This window comes from Octopus sinensis, linkage group LG4 (assembly GCF_006345805.1).
Source record: "Octopus sinensis linkage group LG4, ASM634580v1, whole genome shotgun sequence".
NCBI lineage: Eukaryota > Metazoa > Mollusca > Cephalopoda > Octopoda > Octopodidae > Octopus > Octopus sinensis.
The window spans coordinates 17831166-17856450 of record NC_043000.1 but is presented as its reverse complement, the minus strand read 5'-3'; the positions used below and the strand labels follow the sequence as shown (position 1 = coordinate 17856450).

The 25285-nt window shown below is 37.2% G+C and overlaps 1 protein-coding gene and 1 long non-coding RNA gene across 3 annotated transcripts in view; one reads left to right on the top strand and one right to left on the bottom strand.

The window, feature by feature from the left end:
* Positions 1-25285, bottom strand: part of LOC115210923 (tRNA-dihydrouridine(20a/20b) synthase [NAD(P)+]-like) — a 165299-nt gene that overhangs the window by 104469 nt on the left and 35545 nt on the right. The window lies entirely within an intron of this gene.
* On the top strand, positions 10256-14184 carry LOC118762890. The gene is made up of 3 exons (XR_004998641.1): positions 10256-10267; positions 11404-11408; positions 14015-14184. It is a non-coding gene; the product is annotated as an uncharacterized LOC118762890 (long non-coding RNA).

Genomic DNA, 25285 nt, shown 5'->3' with positions numbered 1-25285 from the left:
CCCGGGGCTGTAGTAAAAACCACTTGCCCATAGTTCTATTCAGTGGAACCAAACCCAGAACCATGTGGTTGGGAAGCAAACTCCTTACAACACAGCCATACCTGTGCCTATAGCATATTTATATATATACCAAAGTATTAATTAGAGAGAGACAAATTTCAAGGTTGATAATACTCCTCGCCAAAGCCAACATATATCAAAACACTGAGGGTATATATATATATATAAGCCATTATAAATATGTGAACATATAAAAACACACACACATATATATGTGAGCTAACAATCGTACTGACTTTCATGGGAAACATGTATTTTTTGTGGTTGAAACCTTTTGGATTAACTAGTGCTAGAGTGAGCCATATAGTGACCACTCTCTTATATTTATTATATAAATATATATATATATATATTGCTGTCTGGAGATATCTTATGGTAGTAGAATAATATTTAACTGTTATTTCTAAATTTTGGTATGTGCTGAAGCAATTTTGCTAAACCCTAATTATAATTATGTTTATAATTATAAAAATTTTTGTATAAGTTTACCAATGGTTCTTTTAACATACTGAAGTACTTTGGTAAGATTATTGATTATAAATTGATTAATTAATTTTACCCTTTATTATTATTGATTATACATATAATAGTGTAATTCCATGCCCAAATCAAAGTTGGATGAAGAATTGCATAGATGCATACAGACAAATCAAAAAGTCTCAAGCTGATAAGATGACAGTTCACAATAATCCAAAAGGGAGGTCATCAAATGAATCCAATAAATATGAAAGAATGTTATGGCCGTTTCTGGGAATGTGCGAAGAAATGTGTAGGTAGATCCTTTTCAACTTGAGTAATCCACATTTCCTTCGTCAGAGAATACACATTTGACTGTAGCTATGCTAGGATGGGCATTTTTCTGTCTACCAAATCCATTCAAAAGGATTTAGTCTGCTTGAGGCTATAGTAGAAGACACTCACCCAAGATGCCTATAGCATATATATATATATATATGGTGGCTGCCCCCTCGTTATCGCGTATGGCCATTGCACAAAGCTTAATCAATGTTGTTATCGTGCAATGCCTGTGCAAGAAGATGTTTTTTTAAAGTGAGGAAAAGCTGTGCACTGAATCAATCCCACTCACTAAGCAACAGCAGCCATAATCCGAAAAGAAGAACAAGTCAACATCATCGGTAACCACTGAGCCGCAGGTTTTATGTCGGAGTTATCCCAGTTACCTGAGTTACCTTCTCCTAGAAGGATGCCCTGACAAAGGCTAGGAGTCCTTCACTCCCAATGGTTTAACCGCGCAATCGGGTATTCAGTCCGATTATTTCTATGTCCCCGCACATGATACAGCCTTAAGACATTTATTGAATGGCCGTTGAATCTCAAGTGTTCCTTCGTCCTTTGACCGGTTTTGTTTTTTATCCCGCAGGGTGTCCAATAAACACCCTCCTCACCAAGCAATCTTGGTGGGGTTGCTGGTTTAGTCGCCGACGACCTGACCATGCAACAGGTTGTACTGGGTTACATGTTACCAGTAGCACTCGAAAGTGACCTGACATACATACATATATATATATATATATATTATATATATATATATATATATATATATATATATATATATATATATATATCATCATCATCATTATTTAGCATCCGTTTTCCTAAATGATGATGATGATGATGATGATATATATATATATGTATGTCAGGTCACAAATATATATATATATACATACATACATACACGCATGCATGCATACACACACACACACACCTATAAGACAAGTGGACAAATGAAAGAAATGGTACTCAACACATTTGGTAGACACTGGAATGACATAAGTGACCGAGTCCTGTCTACAATATTCCCATCATCATCCAATGACTGGATGCACTATTCAACAGTTTTGTATAAATAAAAGATGGATTTGAATATGCCCCAAGCATATTAGAATTGGTAACAATTTTGCCTACATATATACATACACACATGCATGCACACACATACACACACAAATATATACATATATGTATATTTTCATATGTGCATATATTCTTTTATTCATTTACTTGTTTCCTTCATTTGACTGTGGCTATGCTGGAGCACCACCTTTAGTCAAACAAATTGACCACAGGACTTATTCTTTGTAAACCCAGGACTTATTCTATCAGTCTTTTTTGCCGAACTGCATCAGTTGTCAAGCGATGATCAGGGGGTGGCAAACACTGACACAAAGACACACACACAGATATATACATATACATACATACATACATACATATATATATATATATATATATATATATATATATAATATATATATATATATATGACGGGCTTCTTCCAGTTTCCATATACCGAATCTACTCACAAGGCTTTCATTGGCTTGAGGCTATAGTAGAAGACATTTGCCGAAAGTGCTACACTGTGGGATTGAACCAGGAAGCATATGGTTGGGAAGTAAGCTTCTTACCACACAGCCACGCCTGCACCTCCACCACACAGGCATGCCTATGCACATTTATTTGTATGTATATATATATACATATATGTATGTATGTATATGCATGCATTTTTATGATGGCCCACATTTGCTTATATGCATAGGTCTAAAATAATATCTCTTTTACTCTTTACTCTTTTACTTGTTTCAGTCATTTGACTGCGGCCATGCTGGAGCACCGCCTTTAATCGAGCAACTCAACCCTGGGACTTATTCTTTGTAAGCCCAGTACTTATTCTATCGGTCTCGTTTGCCAAACCGCTAAGTGATGGGGACATAAACACACCAGCATCGGTTGTCAAGCAATGCTAGGTGGACAAACACAGACACACACATGCATATATATATATATATATATATTATATATATATATATGACGGGCTTCTTCCAGTTTCCATATACCGAATCTACTCACAAGGCTTTCATTGGCTTGAGGCTATAGTAGAAGACACTTGCCCAAGGTGCCACGCAGTGGGACTAAACCCGGAACTATATGGTTGGTAAACAAGCTACTTACCACACAGCCACTTCAAAATATATATATTTTTACAAAGAATCACACTTGAAACTGAATAGAATTCCCCTTCAGATATTTATAGTAATATAGACCATAACCTTTGCCTCAAACACAAGTCAAATTTTTTAAATAATAATCAAATAATGTCAACAACAATTAAACCCCAATTAGACATAAGCTGACCTACTAACCTACATATGGTACAAAAGTATATAAAAAAAAACAACAGGACAGGGAAAAGAAAAACTAAACAAACAGGGAGTGTTAGGTTGACAATCAGGAAAATTGGAAGACTGTTTATAATGTTTTGAGCATTTGCCCCTCTGCAGAAAGAACAGATGAGAAGAGGGAGAAAAACAAACAGAAAAACAAATTGAATGTGTCTAAATTACACGGTCACATATGTGTGTGTGTGTGTGTGTATTGTTTATGATATATACGTACTTATATGCCTATATATACTTTTATATATGTATATATATGATGGGCTTCTTTCAGTTTCTATCTACCAAATCCACTCAAAAGGTTTTGGGCAGCCTAAGACTATAGTAGAAAAACTTGCCCAAGATGCCACGCAGTGGAACTGAACCCAGAACTATGTGGTTGGGAAGCAAGCATCTTAGCTTGCAGCTATGCCAGTGCCTTCATAATTAAGCAATCAAGTAATATAGTGCTCAATAACAAAAGCAGAATGTTACAACACAATAAAATATATATAAGTGTATGCTTATGTGTATATAAATCTATATAAACATGACAGGCTTTTTTGATTCTTTCAAGTAAATCTACACACAAGGAGGTGGTCAGCCCAGGGTTGTAGTAGAAGGTGTCTTGCAGCATGACTGGAATCAAAATCATGTGGCTTGAAAGCAAACTTCTTAACCACATGGCCATTTATTACATGATCATGTGACCAACCAGGCTATCAGATGTTGTTACACATTGCTAGTCACAATGCACTTTTGCATTGTTTCAGCTTTCAAATGACACCACCCTGCCAGCTACGTGAGCAGGCTGACATTCCCCACTGATCAAAAGGGGGGTTGGAGCAACATGAAATGAAGTGTTTTGCTCAAAAACACATCATGCACCCAGTCCAGGAATTGAACCCATGATCAAATGAAGGCCACGCACCTTCACACACATACACATTATATTATCACGTGACCACGTGACCGACCAGACCATCAGATGTAGTTACACATCACTGGTCACAATGTGTTCGCATTGTTTTAGCCTTCGAATGACGCCACCCTGCTGGCTAAGCGAGCAGGCCAACAGAAGAAAGAGTGGGAGAAAGAGTGGTGAAAGAGTACAGCAGGGATCACCACCCCCTGCCGGAGCCTCGTGGAGCTTTTAGGTGTTTTCGCTCAATAAACACTCACAACGCCCGGTCTGGGAATCGAAACCGCGATCCTGCGGCCGCGAGTCCGCTGCCCTAACCACTAGGCCATTGCACCTCCACACATTATATTATATAATACTATATTACATTGTTATATCATATTACATCATATTATATTAAATTATGAATTAAGAGCAGCTCTAGTAATGTAGACACTATTAGTCACACATATATCATGTATGTGGTTTGTTTATACACCAAATTTGTTGTGGGATAGCGTGAAAAAATTAATAGGAATGGCTTTTTTTGATAATTTTTCCACTTCAATAATTACATGTTTATGATTCATAAACATCCAATTATTGAAGTGGAAAAATTATCAGAAAAGCCATTCCTATTCATTTTTGTCAAATATATATGTGCGTGTGTGTCTGTACATATACACACAGGCAGGCACACACACACACACACCACAAGCATGCACACATGTATATAGGAGCACTCCGTCGGTTACGACGATGAGGGTCCCAGCTGATACGATCAACGGAACAGCTTGCTCATGGAATTAATGTGCAAGTGGCTGAGCATTCCACAGACAAGTGTACCCTTAATGTAGTTCTCGAGGAGATTCAGCGTGACACAGAGTGTGACAAGGCTGGCCCTTTGAAATACAGATACAACAGAAACAGGAAGTAAGAGTGAGAGAAAGTTGTGGTGAAAGAGTACAGCAGGGTTCACCACCACCCCCTGCAGGAGCCTTGTGAAGCTTTAGGTGTTTTCGCTCAATAAACACTCACAATGCCCGGTCTGGGAATCGAAACCGCGATCCTACGACCGCGAGTCCGCTGCCCTAACCGCTGGGCCATTGTGCCTCCATGCACACATGTAAGTCAGCTTGTAGATGTGTATTACCTATTTCTTTACTACCCACAAGGGGCTAAACACAGAGAGGACAAACAAGGACAGACAAACGGATTAAGTCGATTATATCGACCCCAGTGCGTCACTGGTACTTATTTAATCGACCCCGAAAGGATGAAAGGCAAAGTCGACCTCGGCAGAATTTGAACTCAGAACGTAACGTCAGACGAAGTACCACTAAGCATTTCGCCCGGCGTGCTAACGTTTCTGCCAGCTCACCGCCTTCAATGTGTATTACCATCACTGACAAAGCAATGCTTGTGTAAATAAGACTTGCACACCTCACAGACCCTCTTCGCCCTACTGACATGATCCTGAGAAAAACTGAAGCAAGATATCTAGTGCCAATATGGGTTGCACACTAGGGATATGTGGGTGTGCCATGATTTTAAGCACAAACAAAAAGTACCCAAAATGTCCATGTCATACCATGCACATCCAGTTTTTTTTTATATCAGAGTGACTTTCTCCTAGGGACATGCTTTAAAAAAAAGCTGAGGGGTACCTCACTCCTAGTGGTCTTCAAGCATACTGGATGCCAACCCAGAATTTCTGAGTGCCTACCGGTTCATTTGTCCTTTTGACAGGTCTTGTTTTTAGTCCCGCTGGGTTTCTAGCCACCCTCTTCTCCAGGCTAGCCTAGTGGGGATGCTGGTTTACTTGCCAACAACCCGTCCATGCAACAAGCTCTACTGGATTCCATGTTACCAGTAGTCCTCATGAGAGACCTCACAAGTGACTTGACACATATATACACACACATCCACACATATGAGAATGCATAGACATATATACTTAAATATATATGTGTCTGTGTTTATGTATGCACACAGCATTAATAAGATATCAAAGAAAAATTTAGCTAGCCATGTATACATAATTAATACTAATTAACGCTATTGAAATGAAAGACTGTTACTTCAAACATATTTGTATATATCTCATATGGTCTATGTGGGTTGTATTAAGTGAACAATGCCCTACAGCAATATAAGTTCTCCCAGATAAGCCAACCTCGCTTTTCTATATGCTACATTTAGTGCAGATGGTAGGAGCAGCCATACTGATGGGGTCTTGATGAAAAGCAAATGTCTGGTAATCTAAAATTGGTTATTCATTACTTTGTAGGTAAGGTTTTTAAATCAAAGCCTAAAAGGTGTAGTAACCTTCCCCTTAACATTTGGTGAGTCATGCATTTAAGGAGATATGACCCTTCAACTGTGACATGTATGGCCCACCAGCACAAACATGTTCTGAAGTCCAGTAATTAGTACTTATTCAAGAGTAAAATGATAATGCTTAACCCTTTCATTACCAACCCAGCTGAAACCACCTCTGGCTCTGTAGTACAAATGTCTTGTTTTCATAAGTTTTGAATTAAAATCTTCCACCAAATCTTAGTCACAATTTATGTTCCTAACACTAGCTTAATGATAACTAAGTTATTTTACTAAATTCTTCGTTATATTTAAAATGAAAGTAACACAGAGCATCTCAAAATAAGTATGGTAACAAAAGGGTTAATGGTTGGGTGTTGGGCCAGCAACAGAATACTGTAACAAAATAAAACTCAAAGAAATTTTGAGAATTAAAATTCTAGAAAGCAAGAATAAAAGAGAGATGGTAGCTGTGAGTTGGAATTGAGCCAGATCCCAAAGGAAGTCCAATGCCTAATAGGTAGGATCATCAATGCTAAATACATTACAAAAATTAGGATGCGGTATGCATACAGTCTATCCTATGTAGTAAAGATAACTACGTTCCGAAAGAAATGAAACAGTACTGTCCAAATATCTTTGGGAATTAGTAAAGTATGATGGACAGGATAAAAATAGCTGACAAGAAGATTATCATGTCGATGGAGTTGGTATTGTATAAACTAAAGAAGTAACATAAGCATTGGTAGAATGGAAACCAGTCAGTGATCAAATTATAATAGCTAGATTGTAAAGTCAATTCAATACAAATCTATGCACTAACTGGAACTGATACTGATGTTTTTTTGTTGTTGTTTTGTTTTTATAATCAGTTGCAAATAGTCATAGAGAATGTAATGAGTTAAGATATCAAGTTATTAACTGGAGATTTGTGTGCTAAACAGGAGGAAAAGAGAAGTGAAGTAGAATCTTACATCTTACCCACAAAGGTCTACAGAAATGATCAATGGAAATGGAGAGCGGCTACTGCTACTAAATAGTCTCTATAACTCAAACAATGGGAATAATTTTTTCAGACATAAAAACATCCATAAGATAATCAGGACATCTTCAAATACCAGTACCAGAAATGGAATCAATTAACTTCTGTAACTTGTTATAGAAAAAGTTCAGTTGATGCTTAAAGAGAACAAAAGGGTCAAATCAGCAGATGATATGCAACTGAGAACCTGAAAGAACCAGTTGTAGCAGAAAGGTTTCATGTGAAGGAAAGAAATTAGCTGCAGGTTTTAAATACAAGAGCAAGAAAAGAAATACTGAAGAGCAGAGAAAAGGATTTATTCAGACCTTCAGTGCTAGTTAGTTGCACAACAAATAATTGGCAGGAAAAGACACAGCAGAGAGGGGGCAACAGATATCAGTAGAATCATGGAATATGACAGATTGAGAGGAAAGATACAAAAATCAACATAAAAGGGGACCCAACCAGAATCTTGGAAGAGTGGAGAGTTGAAGATTAAAACGACATACTTCTGGATAAAAGATGAATTGAAGTTGCAGGAGAGACAAGAGGGGTCAGCGGTGAGCTAAAGCACAGAGAGCAGCAGATATGTGGCTAAAAATAACACTGTTATAAGACAGACAAAAATATCTATCGATAGGAAAAGTATTACCAATCAGGAGCAAAGATGACTGCATCCTAATGATTGGTGAAGCTCAAACCTAGAGACTTTTAAGGGAAGTAATCAATCAGTCACCACCACTGCCACTGTCACCACCACCACAGTTGCTGCTGTTACCACTGGCCTCCACCACCCAGTCCTTTTAATTTTGAACAAGAAATGGATGTCACTCAATTGAATGTCTCACTGAAAGACACAACAGAACAAGTCCTTACAGTCATTAAATACTAAAGTAGTGGCTCTCAATCATTTTTCACCTATGGATCCCCCTTGATTCCTGCTTTACTTGGATGGACCCTAATAACCATTTGACATTTAAGAAAACCTATTATATTTTTATAATTAAATATCATCAGATTTTGTATTAAATTTGTCAAAATATTTTGTGTATTGCAGAAGTGTATCCAATTTATTGGGCATAAACTTGAACAACAAAATCTTATGTGGACCCCCAAAGGTCATATGAACCCTTGTTGTTCAGAACCACTACACAAAAGGAATAACAAGGCAGTTGGACATGATCATATCCCAGCTGAAATGTTGAAACATGGGCAGGAAATTTTGCACAGGAACTTGTCTATCTTTTCAAAATGATATGCTATACAGAACAGTGCCCAGATGATGGGGAGACGAGAAGTTATTCTGACTGTACTAAAGAAATGATACCTCCTCAGAGCTTGTAACATTTAATGAGGTATCATATTGCTTTTGATTTCAAGGAAAAATGTTTAGTACATCAGTCCTCAATAGACTAAGACAAAAACTAACCCACAACCTCCATAAACAGTAGGCTGACTTTCCTAACAAGTACAGAACAAATTTTCAACTGTATAGAACAGTATGGTGAATTTCATATACCTCTAGTTATCAGTTGCATTGACCCACAAACTTCAAGATGACCTTTAGCAGAATTCATCATGGATTACAGTAAGAGATTGTACAAATCAACAGCATCCATGAAAAATTTATCAACAACTTCACATCCTTCTATTAACATTCTTTTCATTGTATCAGAACAAGATGAGAATCTAGAGTTATTTGACACTATGTCAGTGTTCACCAAGACTTTTCCTTTTAATAATTGATTCAGATGTTGGGCTGCAGCTCTGCTGGTGCACAGCCTTAAAGGGTGTAGTCGAGCAAATCGACCCCAGTACTTACTTTTAAAACTGGTACTTATTTTATCAGTTTCATTTTTGCCAAACTGCTAAGTTGTGGTGACATAAACAAACCAACACTGGTTGTCTCAAAGTAATGGTGAGAGACAAACATAAAAACAAAAACACACATAGATACACACACACACACAACTGGTTTTTAGTCTCTTTCCACAAAATCCACTCACAAGGCTTTAGTTGGCTCAGTTCTATAGTAAAAGACACTTGCCTAAGGTGCCATGCAGTGGAAGTGAACCCAGGAGCATGTAGTTGGGAAAGTGTATTGTTTTCATTTTTCTCCAGCCTATTTGTAATAACTTCATTATAAAGATTATGAGCAACTCGGCATATGGAACAGAGTGAGGAGAAGGGAGGCTGGGAGATTTGGATTCCGCTGATGATATTGCACAACTAAGTCATCAAGGTAGAGAGTGGACAGGAAATAACATTGACCTTATGTGAAAATGCAAAGAAAAGAGGACTCATTCAAATTTATGTTCATGAAACAAAGTAATACATAACTGAGTCATCCTGTTAATACACACATACATATATGTATGTAAAAATATTTATGGGCATTTCAGTGTGTGTGAGTATATATATATATATATATATATATATATATATATATCAGGTCATCCCATAAGTTCTGTCCGAATTTTGAATAAAGAAAACAAGTGATCAAATGCTATATTTAATTGAAATTTAATCATCAATGTACTTTCCCTCATTATCCAGGACTTCCTTCCATCTATTTACAAGCATTTTAATCCTATCAATGTAAAACTCTTTTGGTTTCAAAGCAAAGAACTCTGAAATGTCAGTTTCAATCTCTCCTGGCTTGCGAAAGTTATGTCCTCCAAATGATTCTGTAAACTACGAAATAAATGGTAGCCTGAAGGAGCAAGGTTGGGAGAATAAGTTGGATGAGGAATTTTTTCCCAACCAAGCTCTTCGATCTTCTGTGATGTGATCTTTGCAGTGTGGGGGTGCGCACTGCTCTGATAAAACATCACTCCTTTTAGATTCACTAAAGCGGGTCTTTTTTTCTTCAAAGCTTGGTTCAAATGCTCTAATTGCTGACAGTAGGCTTGAGCATTGATTGTTGCATTAGGTGGTAACAATTCAAAGTGAATTACTCCTTTGCAATCCCACCAGATAGAGAGAAGAACCTTTTTTCCCATGAAGTTCCCTTCATGGTTATAGTTGAGCTTTTTCCCTTTTACCAAGCCACTGTTTATGATGTTTAACATTTTGATAGAAGATCCATTTTTCATCACCAGTCAAAAGTCTATCTGAAAAGGGTGAAATGGAGAGAAGAGCAGATGTCAACTTGGGATTTGTGGTTGCTTTCAGACAATTCATGAGGCACCCATTTTCAAGTTTAGGAACCAAGCTGTTTAAGATGACGAAGAACAGTTGTATGGTTTGAACTAAGCTTTATTGTCAATGCTTCAACTGATAATGCAGGATTTTCTTCAAGTAATGCCTCAAGGAGCTTATCATCAAACTCAACTGGACGCCCTGTTCGATCTTCATCTTCAAGGCTGAAATCACCACAAGCATTCTTTCCCATAAACTGAGTGTATGTTTCAAGTTGCTTCAGCAGTAGAGTTTCCTTTCTAATACTCATAAAGCATTATGTGCCTGAAATGCTTTTAGGATACTTCCATGTTAGAAAGGGTTTTAATCAAAGAAATTTTAATTCTATTATTTTGTAAAATAATATTCAATTAGTTTAAATGCACACAAATGCATAAAAATAATTTTTAATGCTATTAGACATTCTAAAATACTATTAAATTTCATTCAATTTTAAAAACAGTAAAATCGGACAGAACTTATGGGATGACCTGATATATATATCCATGTGTATATGTATGAACACACAAGCAGAAATGGGAACTCCATTGGGCTTGAAGTAAACATGTTAGATTAATTCTTTGCTCAGGTTTAATGTGTGTGTGTGTGTGTATGGGTGTGTATGTGTGTGTGTATGAGTGTGAGCATGTGCATGTGAGTTAGTGTAGCTGTACTCATAAACCTGTTAATGAGAAAAGGAGAAAGTGAGAGAGAGACAGAGAGAGACAGAAAGTGTCCAACAGATTTAGTTAGAGTCTACTACTACCACTACTACTACTACTGCTACTGACTGTACACAAATGCTGTAACATTTGGGGTTTATCTGTACTATTACAATGACAGCTAACCTTAGAACAATGGTTATAGTACTGATATATAGTTCACTAATCATATACCAATCCCCTATGGGGCAGCAATCTCTCAACTATCTTTAATATGTCCTGCTTTGTATTAACAAGATTTGTGGTTTCATATAGCTAGTGGCACAGTTGTTGCTGCTACTATTACTATTGTTGTTGTTTTCAGAAGGTGTGGAATGGTAGAAATAGTAATGTGCAGGACAAAATGTCTTGTGAAATTTAGATACCATTCTTTTATGTTCTAGATTTAAATTTGTATGGAATAATGTAATGTGGGACAATAAAATATGTAATATACAGGAAGGAGGCGCAATAGCCCAGTGGTTAGGGCAGCGGACTCGCGGTCGTGGGATCGCGGTTTCGATTCCCAGACCGGGCGTTGTGAGTGTTTATTGAGCAAAAACACCTAAAGCTCCACGAGGCTCCGGCAGGGGATGGTGGTGATCCCTGCTGTACTCTTTCACCACAACTTTCTCTCACTCTTACTTCCTGTTTCTGTTGTACCTGTATTTCAAGGGGCCAGCCTTGTCACTCTCTGTGTCACGCTGAATATCCCCGAGAACTACGTTAAGAGTACACGTGTCTGTGGAGTGCTCAGCCACTTACACGTTAATTTCACAAGCAGGCTGTTCCGTTGATCGGATCAACCGGAACCCTTGTCGTCGTAACCGACGGAGTGCTTCCAACCAATATACAGGAAATTTATTTGATCAGCTCTGTCCCACCTTTGTGGAGGCACATAGCTCAGAGGTTAGAGCATTGAGCTCACAATCATGAGGTAGTGAGTTTGATTCCCAAACTAGGCTGTGTTGTGTTCTTGAGCAAGACACTTTATTTCACATTGCTCCAGTTTGCTCAGTTATAGAAATGAGATGTGACATCACTGGTGTCAAGCTGTATCAGCCTTTGCCAATAGAGCTTTGCCTTTCTAGGGTGAAATCTCATGGTCATGCATGACTGAAGGGGGTCTTTACCCTTTTTCTATCCTGCCCTTAGTAAGTTTATGGCCTGGTATCTATGTTACAAATCCTTATTAGAGAGCTGGGCAGAATCCATATAATGTGCTGGTTTTGAAGTTTTTTTAAAGTTTTTTTTAAGCTTGTTAAGAATGTTTTCTTTAAGTGATTTCTGAGATTTATTAAAAGAAAAACAAAATTTTAACCTTTTTGCCTTATTCTTAATTTCTTTGAACTTCTCTTAATTTATTCAGTTACAGTAGGTGCAGGAGTGGCTGTGTGGAAATTATTATTATTATTGTTGAGTGAGAGAGTAGTGCATGACATCAAAGTGACACTGGGGTAAAATATACGAAGCCCAGTATACCCATCATGACTACCCGTCTGATAAGGGTACACCAGGCACATGCATCACAACCATATGTGCACCACATGGTGATCTCATATCAATATAAACAGCGCATGACCTTGCAGGTGGGGCCCAATTAGAATTTTCTTCTAGTCAAGTAGCCCATCCCACTCAAAAGGTCCTTGAATAAGGGTTGTTTAAGGCTGTTGAACAAAACATCTATATTTCCAGAGGTGAATTATCCAAACCCCAAAGAATTCCTCTCAACACATGGCTATGATGCTCCCCCACTACTTCTGCTCGTGATCAGAGATGCACATATCGTCAGCCACTAAGGGACATGCTCAACTGGTTAAGGTCAAACAACTGACAATCAAATCTGTGGTATTGAGCAGAATATTTGCTGTAGCCCATCTTTTATACCAAGACAAAACAATGTACATGATGACACTTCCAATCAGTTAAGATCAGAAACCACGAGAGCCACTGCCAGGTACTGCATCAGGGCATTTATTATTATTATTATCATTATTATGCTAGTGCATGCTAATTTAGTTAGCAGTTATTCTGTCTTTATATTTTGTAACAAGTCTCCTTAAGTCTCAGGAATTTTCTTTAGAATTCTAGGAGAATATAGGATGGTACTTTTCTACAGATCAACAATGCAAATTTCAATTCCAATCTCTTTCAGTCTTTTAGATAGCCTTTTTTGCTGTTGTGCCAAGTGCACCAATTACTATTAGGAATAATAGTATTGTCTTGGTATTCCATAGTCTCCTCAGCTCTCAGGCTAGATCCTTCTATTTTTCAATTTTCTCTCTCTCTCTCTCTTTTTTTGTATCATGGAAGCACTCCGTCGGTTACGACGACGAGGGTTCCGGTTGATCCGAATCAACGGAACAGCTGCTCATGAAATTAACGTGTAAGTGGCTGAGCACTCCACAGACACGTGTACCCTTAACGTAGTTCTCGGGAATATTCAGCGTGACACAGAGAGTGACAAGGCCGGCCCTTTGAAATACAGGTACAACAGAAACAGGAAGTAAGAGTGAGAGAAAGTTGTGGTGAAAGAGTACAGCAGGGATCACCACCATCCCCTGCCGGAGCCTCAACGCCCGGTCTGGGAATCGAAACTGCGAGTCCGCTGCCCTAACCACTGGGCCATTGCGCCTCCACTTTTTTGTATCAGCTCTGCTATCAAAGGGAATTGCAAAATCTCTGATCTTACACTGTTTGTTTATTTTGTCCTCTATGAACATATCCAGTCTTCTTGTTTCAATAGTATAGTCAGTCTTTATGGGGAAATCCCACAAGATCTTGTAATTCTCATTTTCTATCACAGCCTCTGGTCTGTGTTCATATTACGCTTTTACTTGTTTCAGTCATTTTACTGTGGCCATGCTGGAGCACTGCCTTTAGTCGAGCAAATCAACCCCAGGACTTATTCTTTGTAAGCGTAGTACTTATTCTATCAGTCTCTTTTGCCAAACCGCTAATTTATGGTGGCGTAAACACACCAGCATCGGTGGTCAAGCGATGTTGGGGGTACAAACAGACACACAAACATATACACACACACACACATATATATGACGGGCTTCTTTCAGTTTCCGTCTACCAAATCCACTCACAAGGCTTTGGTCGGCCCGGGGCTATAGCAGAAGACACTTGCCTAAAGTGCCATGCAGTGGGACTCCATCTCCTCCTCCTCCTCCTCATCATCATCATCATCATCAGCAGCAGCAGCAGGAGGAAGAGGAGGAGGAGGAAGAAGAAGAAGAAGACGAAAAGAAGAAAAAGAAGAGAAAGAAGGAAGAAGAAGAAGAAGAAGAAGAAGAAGAAGAAGAAGAAGAAGAAGAGAGAAGAAGCAGAAGAAGAAGAAGAAGAAGAAGAAGAAGAAGAAGAAGAAGAAGAAGAAGAAGAAGAAGAAGAAGAAGAAGAAGAAAAAGAAGAAGGCAGTGAACTGATGGAATCATTAGTCCACCAGGCAAAATGCTTAACAGCATTTCATCTGTCTCTATGTTCTAAGTTCAAATTCCACCAAGGTCAAATTTGCCTTTCATCAGATGAGTACTGGGGCCAGTGTAATTAACTATCCCACAAAATTTCAGACCTTGAGCCTATAGTAAAAAGGATTATTATTAGAGAAAACCATTAGAGCATCAGGCAAAATGCATGTGCTGTTTTGCTTTTTCCCTTCTGGGGTCAACAGAATAAAGTACTCAGTCAAGTACTTCCCTACTTTTTTTTCTATATATTTCCTTAATACACTGATCCATTTCCATTTGCTTGCATCTCACTATTGTTCTAATTCTGCTGTTTTTACTCTGTATTTGTTCTCTATTTGCATCAGGCTCTGTCTTCCATGACATTACTATTATTAGTACAAGTATTGTTGATGTGTGAACACTATTGAACAGTCACTGGCACATCTACAGTGGATCCGACTCTCCAACTCTCTTAAACCTAGTTGTGTCCAATGCCCTTGACTCAGCATTAACCACTTTGGCCAGTCCTTCCTCTTTAGAACATCATCCCTCTGCAATATTCTCCCTGCTCATGTTTTTCTTGCAAGTGTTGAACTGCAACAGTTTAAACAGAATATTAACAGCATCAATTTCACCAGTCTCAGAGGGTTTTGCACAGGCCATGAGCACTGCCTCTTTTTCCAAACTTAGTAAGTATATGAAAACAAAAAAAACTCTGCTACAAAGGCAAAAGAGATGATCCAGAAAGCAGTAACTCCAGAGGCATTAAACTGATAATCCAAGTTATGAAAGTAACAGAAAGAGTTATAATACAACTAATTATGAAGAGGATTAACTTAAGTGAGATGCAGTCTGGGTTTTATACAAGGGCAGGGTACTGTTAATACTTTCTTCTTAGAAAAATAAATACAGGAAAAGCTGTTAGCTAGGAACAAGCTACTACATAGAGAATTTATTGATCTCAAGAAGGCTTTTGAAAGGCCACCACACTCTGATAGTTGTTAAGGAAACTAGGTGTAAATGAAAGGATGGTGAGAGCTATGAAAGCTATGCACAGAGATTATGTCAGTAAGCTCTGCTAGCAATGAGTTCAGTGAAGTAGGTGTCAACCAGCATTTGATAGGTAGCATTGTGTAGGTAGGAGTCAACCAGCATTTGATAGGTAGCATTGTGTAGGTAGGAGTCAACCAGCATTTGATTCTCAGCCTCCTCTTCTTTATTATAATTCTCCAGGTCATTCAAGAGGAATTTAAGATCAACTGTCCATGGGAACCTTTGTATACCAATGACCTATCTCTGATAGCTGAATCTATTGAAGAATTAGAGAAGCAATACCAAATGTTGAATTGGGATCTTAAAGAAGGCAGGACTCTACTACCACCTGAGAAATGGGTATGTGCTATATGCAGAAAGAAGCAGAAATTCAGTACTATGCACCTAATATAAACTATGATGTAAAAGAAATGCAGTAAAATCATTGGCAGGCTGACAGAAAGATACATAAGAGTAGTTAGCAGTAAGAGTACCTAAAAATTAAGTTCTTTGAAATGTCTGGGTGTCTTACTAAAAGTAATTGACAGTTTCTGTTACCTAGGTAAACGAAATTAATAGTGGTGATGGGTTGTCTAAAACCATAGTAACCAGAACAAAATGGGAAAAGATCAGTGAGCTATAACCTCTGCTGGTGACAAAGGGATTTTCTTAATGAGTGAAGGGCAGATTGTATGAAGTATGATATTACATGGTAGAGACATACGGGCACTGAATGCATAGGATGTGCAAAGGTTGGAAAAAAATTAGACAAACATATTCTACTAGAGTTAGTGTGCTTGAATGACAGAGAACAAATAATCTGAAAAGAAAACTGGGCGTAAGAGGAATTATGTGTAAAGTACATAAGAGAAGCTTGAACTGGTATGAATGCATGGTGCATATAATGGATGACAGTTGAGTACAGAAGAGCCAAGAGATCTAAGTAGAAGTAACCTGTAGAAAAGGAAGGGTTAGTGAATGCTGATCTTAAGAAGCTGAATCCCACCAATGATATGATAAAGGGCCACAAGGAGTGAAACATTATGCTGAAAAAGACATATCCAACCCATCCAAGCAGAGAAATAACATACATATAATGAATGATGATGGTGATTGAGAGAAGCACTTTGGTTAGAGAAGGGGATTGTTTATGTCTTAGAGGAGTGTTTATAGCCTTTTATAGGCAGTCAATACAATAATTGGTAAGGATTACAATAGTATTAAGATAGCAATTCTGAAGGTGTAAACCAGATAACAGTAACAGCCATCTATGACATTTACCTTGGAAAAATTCTGACAGAAAGCTACAATTTACCTTTCTGAAAATGAAATCAATGAGAAGGAAAAGCCAAGCAAAAAATAAATAAATTAATAAAATAACCCAAAACATTGTAATAATAATAATAATAATAATAATAATAATAATAATGATTTCTTGAGAATAAGAATAATACCAACAACAATCTAATGCTTTCTAAATACAGACAGAAATCAATGGAAGCAATATGAAATGAGTAAACCATATAAATTATTGATCTGAGGAAGAAGATGGATAGATTGAGACAGACAGAGGAGGAGGAGAAAGAGATAGAGAGAGAAATACACACATACACACACACAGACACACATGTATATATATAGCAAGAGAAGGAGAGAGAGAGAGAGAGAGAGAGAGAGAGAGACTTAAAGAGAGAAAGAAGATAAACAGAATAACAGAGTGAGTGAGAGAGAAGTGACAGATAGACAGAGTGCCAGACAGAGGGAAAGAGAGCCGAGACAGATAGACAGGCAGGCTGGCAGACAGACGGACAGGCAGGCAGGCAGACAGACAGACAGACATACAGACAGACATACAGACAGACAGAAAAACAGATAGTCAGACAAGCATACAGAATAAGCTGTAAAGACAGCTAGAAAAAGATTCTGAAGATGTTGTTTTGAAAACTTTCCAACACAAAAATATAACAATATAAAAAAAAAAGGAAAAACAAAAAGTAAAAATCAAGGAAAAAAAAAAAGAAAGACCTAAGCCTCTTTCCCATCGTTACTATTAGTAGTATTACTACCTTATCATTATCATTATTATTATTATTATTATTATTACCATTACTAGACTTCCAGTATCAAAAGAAAAGTGGAGGTAGCTAGAGAAGTCCTGACCTCCAGTATATTTCATGAAAAGGTGATTGAAAAGTGGAGAGAGTTTTGGAGTTAGTCTTGTCTGAATGTCTCTCTTCTCTCAACTTGTGTTTGTAAGCTGACAGCAGGGAAAAGGCATTTTGTTTTAATGTTAATGGCAATTACAGTGAAGGGTTGGGCCAGGGAGCTGATTTGTCTTATGTAAATAACTCCATTCATCCCTCTGGGATATTACATCACTGCACACATACATATAACTATACACACACAGACACACATACATATATATATCATATACACACACATATATATATATATATATACACACACATAGATTATATAAATGTATACATATATAATTTATATTTTATATACTTATATATGGCTATATATATATATACACACACACATAGATTATATAAATGTATACATATATAATATATATTTTATATACATATATATGGATATATATATATATATATATATATATATATATATACACACACATAGATTATATAAATGTATAATATATATAATTTATATACATATATATGGATATATATATATATATATATATATATATATAACACACATAGATTATATAAATGTATAATATATAATTTATATACATATATATGGATATATATATATATATATATATATATATATATACACACACAGATTATATTAATGTATATATATATATTTTATATACATATATATGGATATATATATATATATATATATATATATATATATACACAGACACACTGTACACTTCATATATTATATACACACACACATACACACAAACATTATATATATGTATACATGTACACACATGCACATATATACATATTATATATATACATGTATATACATGTGTGTGTGTGTGCGTGTGTGCGCACATCCGTATACAGGATGCGGTGAATAAACTGTCGTCTAAATTATACAAAAACGAAAATAACACTGATTATCTCATTTTAATAGATATATTTACCAAAATTACATAAAAATATCTTGAAATACTAAAGAGAAAATTTATTCAATAAAATGCCCATTGGCTCAAACTATGGCCTCCAAATGACTTTGGAATCACCTACAACTTTTCTAGATGGTCTCCTTGTGTAAGTTGGTGAATGCTACCATAATCCTTGCCTTCAGTTCATCTATGGTGTTACAAGGAGTTTTGTTGGTCTCTCACTCAATAGCACTCCACACATAATAATCAACCGGGTTCCAGTCTGGGGAGTTAGGTGGCTAAATATTAGGGGTGGTGTGGTCGCAGAAATTGTCTGACAGCTACGACTGGGTTCTCCTACTTGTGTGGCATGGTGCAGAGTCCTGTTGCCAGATAAAAGGGTCTTCCAGCAACCACCCTCTTGACCTAGGGCAGCACTACCTTCTCCAGACACTTGATGTAGGCCTCCAAGTTGAGTCTGAGGCTGTGCGGGAAGATGAATGGAGGCATAAAGTCACCATCACTAGTGATCACTCCAAACACCATGATGTTGACTGTATGTTTGATTTTTATCCCTCTTGGCAGATGTCCTCAGATTGCACTGTCCTTAGACTGACACCCAAACACTCAGAAATGTTTGTATTGGAGTTTCCAGCATGAATGCCAAGCAGTACAGCATGTCGTTACCAAATTTCTGGCAGTGTGAATTGTGTCATGGTGCTGTTTTTCTCTCAGATGGTGCCCAACTGACCCTACTATACTGTGTAGTTTACAAAATCAAAAACAAAGAATGCGCATATGCAAAATTAAAAATATAAAATGGCGACAATTTAACCCATTGCACCCTGTATATATATATATGTGTGTGTGTGTGTGTGTGTGTGTGTGTGTGTGTGAAGGCGCATGGCTCAGTGACTTGAGCATCGAGCTCACAAACACAAGGTAGTGAGTTTCATTCCTGGACTAGGCTGTGTGTTGTGTTCTTGAGCAAGACACTTTATTTCACGTTGCTCCAGTTAACTCAGCTGTAGAAATGAATTGTGACATCAGTGGTGTGGAGAGGGGAGGCTGGTATGCATGGGCGACTGCTAGCCTTCCACAAACAATCTTGCCCTGACTTGTGCCTCGGAGGGTAACTTTCTAGGTGCAGTCCCATGGTCATTCATGACAGAAGGGGATCCCCTCCTCATATATATATATATACTTTATTTAAAGCAGTAGAAAATTCAACAAAACCTGTTACTCTGAGTTTCACGTTGCCGTTCGTCGGACAGTTTTTGGTAGAAAAAACTGTCCGACGAACGGCAACGTGAAACTCAGAGTAACAGGTTTTGTTGAATTTTCTGCTGCTTTAAATAAAGCATGTTACTCTACCACTGGTATTTGAGTACTCTTTTTTCCACCTTGTTTCACATTTATGTGTTTACTCCAGTATATATATATATATAATATATATATATATATATATATATATATATATATATATATATGGAGTGACAGCACTAAACAGTGATTCTTAGAAATTCAAACCTGTTACCATTTCAACTATGCTTGAGGCATAGAAAGCTTTTTCACTGTCTTTTGTCATGGAGAAAATTTCTCACCATAAACAAACAGGTGTAAATAACTGATTCAGCTCACAACATCCACTAACCAGACTGTTGGATACATGTATTTCAGAATGGTTATCTGCTCTTCAGCTACAGAGACTAGAGAGGTAGACACTACAAAATGACACAAGAGACAGGTCCCTCTTTCGATATTCCCTTCATCATTCAATGACTGGTTGTACTATTCAGAGGGTTGCCATAAATAAAATACAGGGTGACAGCGTTAAGCAGTGATGTGTCTAAATACAAACTTGTTACCATTTCAAGTATGCTTGAGATACATTTGGAAATGTAAGAAAGCCATTCACTGTATTTTGTCATGACTGGTGGGAGCACTGTGAACCTGACTCGATGTACTTATACATATTTGTCTACAAGAAACTTCACACACACACACACACATATATATACAGGGTGCGATGTGTTAAATTGTCACCATTTTATATTTTTAATTTTGCATATGCGCATTCTTTGTTTTTGATTTTGTGAACTACACAGTATAGTAGGGTCAGTTGGGCACTGTCTGTGAAAAGAACAGCACCTTTACTCAATTCACACTGCCAGAAATTTGGTAGCGACACGCTGTATTGCTTGGCATTCATGCTGGAAGCTCCAATACAAACATTTCTGAGTGTTTGGGTGTCAGTCTAAGGACAGTGCAATCTGACAAGATATAGTGAATGAATTTCTTACAGGTTTAAATACATCTCAAGCATATTTGAACTGGCAACAAGTGTATATGTATATTTGTGTGTGATATATATATATGCAGAAGGTTGAAAAGGAAATCATGAAGAACATTTTAGTACCGGTTTCAGTCTTTGCAACTTTTTCAACTTAGAGTAAAACATGAAAAACAATTGAATTGTGGAAAAATTAAATTAAATGTTTTTTAAAAATATTTCCATAGTTTTCAAATGCAAGGGACATTTTCCATTTTTCTGTCTGTCTCTGTCTCTCTCTTTTACTCATTTTCACAATATTTTAAAAAATACATTTCATTTAATTTTTCCCCAATTTAATTGTTTTCCATGCTTTACGAAAAGTTGAAAAAGTCATAAAGACTGAACCAGTACTAAAATGTTCCTCATGATAAAATTATTTTAGCATTTTCTACCTAGTCTTATTTTGCTTATATCATCATTGCTTAACGTCCGTTTTCCATGCTAGCATGGGTTATATATATATTACTCTATATATATACATATATAATTATATATCAACATAAATAATACATATATATATATATATATATATATATATATATATATATATATATATATATATATATACATATATATATATATAATATATATATATATAATTACTATCATTTAATGCCTGTTGTCTATGCTGGCATATAATATATTATTCATATTATTTGACTTGGAAAATTTTATAGATTTTTTTTAAAATAATTAATTGGAATATTTTTATATTTTTACTTGAAGTAATGACATCTTCACCTCTGACTGTGTTTCCTTCTATGTCCTTGTGGCAAATATAACATCACTACCACTACCACCACCACCACCACCACCACCACCAGTACCACCACACTGCTGCACCCCCCCCCACACACACCATCATCACTTTATTACTGTTGCTATTGTTATTACTTTTATTAAAAAAAAGAAATCGTTATTATTGCTATTACTATTATTATTGTAGCTACCAGCAACACCACCACCACCACTACCATCATCATCATCATCATCACCACCACCACTACCATCATCATCATCATCATCATCACCACCACCACCATCGCCATCGTCATCATCATCATCATCATCGTCATGCAGTGTGTTTTAGTTATAGACGTCTTTATTTGCAGTCAATCTGAGGCTACCAATACAGCAAGCAACTAAACTAACTGCGTCAGGCTTCCCCTGACAACCAGCCAGCCAGCCAACCAACCAACCAGTCCAAGCCAGTAGTTCACTAAATGTCACAGCTCACCCCTTGCTCCAACTCCCTGCCCTCCAACCTCAAGCCAGACAAGTTTCAGATGTCAAACATTAAGATTTCTTTCATAGTTCTTTTGATTTAACAATACACTGGAGAAGTGGGTGGACTATATATTTAGATGTTGCTCTCAAATGGTAATTTATTCTCAGGTATCTTCGTCATCAACGTCATCATCATCATCATCATCATCATCATTTCAATCACAAACACACACACACACACAAACAAACACTATATTCTTAGTGTTTTCGTCTACTGCATGCGTGGGAGCGTGTGTTTGTGTTTGTTTATGTCTGTGGTTGTGCGTGTGCGTGTGTGATATGTTTATGTTGTTAACGGTGAAGGTTGGTTGTTTTTGATGTTCTTTGATGGTAAGATGAAAACTAGTGGATTTGGTGGATGCTACTACTATTTTAGTAGTTACAATCAGATTTCTAGCTGGTTGATATGGGACTGGTGTAAACAAAAGTTCTAGAATGTACCTGCAATATCTCATGAACAGTGAAGTTTGCATAGAAAGCATCGTTAAGAAAGAAAAAGTAAAATGCGTAAGTAGTAGATGCAGGTGTGGCTGTGTGGTAAGAACTTTGCTTCCCAACCACATGGTTCTGGGTTCAGTCCCACTGTGCAACATCTTGAGCAAAAGTGTCTCCAACTGTATATAGTCTTAAGCTGACCAACAACTTGAGAGTAGATTTGGTAGATGGATGGTGCATTGTGTACATGAGCAAAATACTCAATTTCCTGTTGCTCCAGTCCCCCTTCCAATCCGGTGGGGTGTGGTGTTCATCTGCTTACCTAGTCAGTGGGGTGGCATCATTCAAAAGCTAAAGCAATGCAAAGTGTATTGTGACCAGCGATGTGTAACATGATAATCTGGCCTGTCATGTGATCATGTGATATATATATATGTGTGTGTGTGTGTATGTGCGTTTGTCCCACACACCTGGTACATAAATGGCGTAGGTTTGCTTATATTCCTGTAATTTAGTGGCTCAGCATAAGAGACTGATAAAATAAGTAAGTACCAGGCTAAAAAAAATTAAGTATTGGGTTGATTTAGTTAACTAAACCAGTTCAAGGCGGTGCTCCAGTATGGCCACAGTCCAATGAATGAAACAAGTAAAAAAATAGAAGATAATGCAAAGGACATAGATTGCTGCTACAGCAAGCTCTAACCACGTATGGTCCCTACTGGTACATTCAATACAAATAACCACACATATCTACAAAACCCCAGAGAATACTACAACACAATTCCAAAACACTATGCGGTCAATTGACTCCAGACACACAAATACATGTACACAACACTGATACTCTAAATCAGTGGTTTTCAACCAGGGTTCCGCGGAACCTTAGGGTTCTGCCAGTACCGTCCAGGGGTTCCGCAAGAAGTTACAAAACTGCTAAAATCGGCAGTAATTTTTAATTCTCCTGTGCATAAGACTATTAAATTATTGCACAGGGTTTCCTCGAGCCAGTGGAATGTTTCCTTGGGGTTCCGCTCCTGCAAAAAGGTTGAAAAGCACTGCTCTAAATACTGGGCTGGATATAACCCCAAAGGTATTTATCTTTTAATTGTTTCAGTGAGTGAACTGTGTCCATGCTGGAGCACTTATATGATTCATTCATTACTTAACACCTAAAACTTCTTGGCACCTCTTCACCAAAGAACATAGGCTCCTGTCAAAAGACTTCTTCAGAACAGGTATATTGTCTGTCTTTTACTTGCTTCAGTCAGTCATGCTGGGGCCACTGCCTTGAAGGGCTTAGTCAAATAAATCAACCCCACAACTTAATTTCTAGGTCTAGTACATATTCTATTGATCACTTTTGCTGAACTGCTAAGTTACAAGGACATAAACAAATCAATACTGGTTGTTGAGAAGGTTGGGCAAACACAATCACAAAGACACGTGTGCACACACACACACACACACACACACATGTAAAGGTACACTGTCAAGTGGTTAGAGCAGTGTTTCTCAACCTTTTTACCATTGTGTAACCCTTAAAACAAATTACAAACCCCAAGGAACCCCTGCACAAAAAAAAATTATATACCATATCTGTCTCATATTTTTTACATTGTAGTTCATGTGGAAAAAAAAAAATATATATATATATATATATATATAGGTGCAGGATTGACTGTGTGGTCAGAAGCTTGTTTCCCAACCACATGGTTCCGGGCATGTGTCTTCAACTATAACCTCAAGCCGACCAAAACCTTGTGAGTGGATTTGGTAGACAGAAACTGAAAGAAGCTCATCGTATGTGTGTATATATGTGTGTGTGTGTATTTGTGTGTGTGTGTCTGTGTTTGTCCTCTCACCATTGCTTGACAACTGATGTTGGTGTGTTTATACACCTATAACTTAGTGGTTCAGCAACAGAAACCAATAGAATAAGTACTAGGCTTACAAGGAATAAGTCCTGGGGTCAATTTGTTTGACTAAAGACAGTGCTCCAGCATGGCCAACAGTGCTCCAGCATGGGCATAGTCAAATGACTGAAACAAGTAAAAGATATATATATATATATATATATATATATATATATATATAAATGGTTGTTATATTTTTTGATAACATAATAGGTTAGATAGGATAACGTCAATATTACAATAACCAATAATATGGTTGTGCATGTATAGTAATATTATGATCATGAAATTAGCATTAGCTTATCTCACTCTTTCTTGTGGAACCCTAGGAACCTTTTGCAGAACTCTGGTTGAGAAATGCTGGGTTAGA